We start from the raw sequence: 3,314 nt of genomic DNA on the forward strand, positions 1-3,314 counted from the left end.
AGTTTCTTCAGACATCCATTGAGGTCTTTTTCTCTTTTTAGCTAGAGGTATTGTCTTTCTGCATTCTTCCCTGATAGTGTCTCTGACTTCAATCCATAGTTCTTCTGGTTCTCTATCAACTAAGTTTAAAGCCTCAAATCTGTTCCTTATTTGATCTTTATATTCTTCTGGGATGTTATTTAAATTGTATTTTGGCATTATGATTGCTTTGTCGTTCTTCTTTAGTTTTACTCTGATTTTTGATACAACCAGTTCATGATCCGTACTGCAGTCTGCTCCTGGTCTTGTTTTCGCAGAAAGTATGGAGCTTCTCCATCTTCTGCTACCAATTATATAATCAGTTTGATTCCTATATTGACCATCTGGTGATGTCCACGTGTACAGTCGTCTTTTCGGTTGCTCAAAAAATGTATTTGCAAGAAATGAATTACTGGCTTCACAGAATTCTGTAAGTCTCTCTCCTGCATCATTTCTGTCTCCTAAGCCCCATTTCCCCACAATTCCTAGTTCTTCTCTGTTCCCTACTTTTGCATTCCAGTCCCCCATGATTATCATTATATCTGTGTGATCAATTTCTTCCTGTACTTCTGCGTAAAATCTCTCCAATTCCTCTTCTTCTGCGTTTGATGTTGGAGCGTAGACTTGGATGATGGTTATGTTGATAGGTTTCCCATGTAATCTCATTGATATCACTCGCTCAGACCTTGCATTGTATCTCCTAATTGCTTTTGCTACATCACTTCTCACTATTAAAGCAACCCCATTTCTTCTTAATTTGTCATTTCCTGCATAAAATATTTTGTAGTTGCCTGATTGAAAATGTCCCATTCCTGTACATTTTAATTCACTCACGCCAAGTATTGTAATGTTGATGCTTTCCATTTCTTGCTTGACAATTTCTAACTTTTCCTGGTTCATGCTTCTCACATTCCATGTTCCTACTGTGTGCGTCATACAACTCCGGACTCTCCTTTCGCATCTGTGCGCATCAGCCTCTGAGCTTCCTTTCGGCTTTGACCCAGCTGCGTCATTAGTCACAGCGCTACTCGTACTTGTCCTTTGTTCTTCCCCAGTAGCTCGGTGAGTGCCTTCTGACCTGGGGGTCTCATCTTCCAGCACTATCTCGTGTTGCATTTTGGATACTCTGTTCATAGAGTTTTCGTGGTAAGAGGTATTCAGAGGTGGTTTACCATTGCCTTCCTCCAAGTTTGGATGCATCTTAGTCTGGTGTCTCAACTTTGACCATTCCGCCTTGGGTGCCCCTGCTAGAAGTCTAGCTTCTTGTTCTAGACATCTGATGGAATTGTTCTCAGCTTCTTCAACACTCTCAAACCCTCTCACCACATTAAGATGTGCATCCTAAAGGAACTGCTCACAGTAGACCTATTGAAATGAATGGCTAAGGTGGGATACAACCATATGATTTGGTGGCCTTCACAGGTAGAAACAGGAGAGGGCAATGATCCAGGCCTCTCAGCTGATTGTGATGCTGTTGGCCATGCAAGGAGCTTGGAGTAACCCCTCTGCAGTGTGCTCCTCTTGTCTCACTGGATGCCCCCCACTCTGACCTGGAGCAGCAGGGAAAGCAGCCACTAACTCAGAAGGGAGAGGAACTGGCTAGATCAAGAAGATTAAGGGCAGAAGCTACAGGGGTGGCTCTGGAGTGGGATCCAGGCCCCAGCACTAAGCTGGACCAGAATCCTTTAGGCCAGATGGCCCTTGCATTGACCCAGCGGCCTCCAAACTTGGAGGCCTCAGAGGTAGAACTCCCTGGGCCAGATCTCCTGAGTAACTAGCACCCCCATATCACAGGGGATCTGCTCACCCATATAGGCAATGCAGAAAGCAAGAGGTGCCTGAGAGGTGGTGGAGGACTCATCTCCAGGCTAGAGGATGACCCCTTGAAAACTAGTGTGGGCCCAGCAATTTTTAATATTTTTTTGGAAGAGAAACTGTCAATCAGCCAATGAAGGAAGCTATCTCTCTTCTCTCCCCCCCCCATGTCCTTTCTGGTGCTCTGTCTCTCCATAACATTGTTGGGCTGCTGCAAGCACTCAAGCTACTGCCTGAAGTGGCTTGGTGGGGGAGAGGGAACCGTGGCCACCCTCCCAAAACATCCTTAGAATCTCACCCCCTAAATATCTGTCCTTGTTTTTGCTGGGGACAAATGGCCCCTCAGAAGTGGAGGGGTGTGCTTGGATGTCCAGCCGACCTGCGTTTCAAACTCCTCCCGCCTTGAAAGGGTCCTTGAAAGAGACCGGAGAGAGTTGTCTTTGGCGCTGTCCAAGGTCCTGTAATGCCAGCCTCACTGTACTTGCTGCCCACTGCCTGAGCCACTCTCAGCATCCACCACTGTGCCCAGCAGGCCAGAACCCTGGACAGTTCCAGAAGGTGGTTCTGGATCACAGTTGGCCTTCCTTGGGGGGGGGGAGCTCTCTTGTGGAGGTCTATTCTGTCCCCCAGCCCTGTGCTTTGAATATCGACATGACACCTACCTTTACTTTATATCATTATTTCCTTCCTCTTAGAATAACTCATTGCAAGAGGGAGAAGGCCACCCAGAGCTTTACAGCAGGCTGTAATTCAACACGAGAGCCCTGATGGATTGGGCCCAGCAACCATCTAGCAGTACAGCACCCCATTTTCAGAACTGGCCGGCTTGACACTGCCAGAAAAACCCCTGGGAGGGGCAATGGAGTTCGTCCGTTCATGCATTGCAAACCTTTTGTTTAGTCAAGCTTTTGAACTTTGATCATTTTAAGAAACTCTGGATTATGTATCTCATTTCTGTTCCTGTCCAGATTGAATTAGTGGATAAACTGTGTGTTTTTCATGTTTATTGTTCTCTGCTTTGAGAACTTTTTCTGAAAGGCAGAGGATACAAAATTTAAATAAACAAAATAAAATATTTTAATTTAAAAAGATGATCTTGGAGAAAGTGCATGGTTTATTTATATGGCCTGGTGAGGTGTGCCATCCTCCATTCTTGTGAACAGTCAGGTGGTGAGGCCAAACTAGACGGGATGCCATTCACCCCGTTGGCAGTTGTGCGAACAGCTTCCTACAAAATAAACAGCAAGAACTAGTGGATTGGGGCCCTGGATAGAGGGAGGGTGGTATCAAGGGGACTTTAATCCTTTGCCCCTGCTGTGGTCCCAGTCTGGATTCTGCCCCCATTACTATGCATGTCATTTGCATTGAAAGAAAAGCTTCCTTTGCTGTGAACAGGAGCTATCTGGGCAAGGCAAATGGCAGGTGGGGGGAGAAGTCCTGATTGGGACCACAACAGGAGCAAATGATTTAACCCCCCATCC

The sequence above is a fragment of the Rhineura floridana genome, chromosome 22 (assembly GCF_030035675.1).
Source record: "Rhineura floridana isolate rRhiFlo1 chromosome 22, rRhiFlo1.hap2, whole genome shotgun sequence".
In the NCBI taxonomy this organism is placed as follows: Eukaryota; Metazoa; Chordata; class Lepidosauria; order Squamata; family Rhineuridae; genus Rhineura; species Rhineura floridana.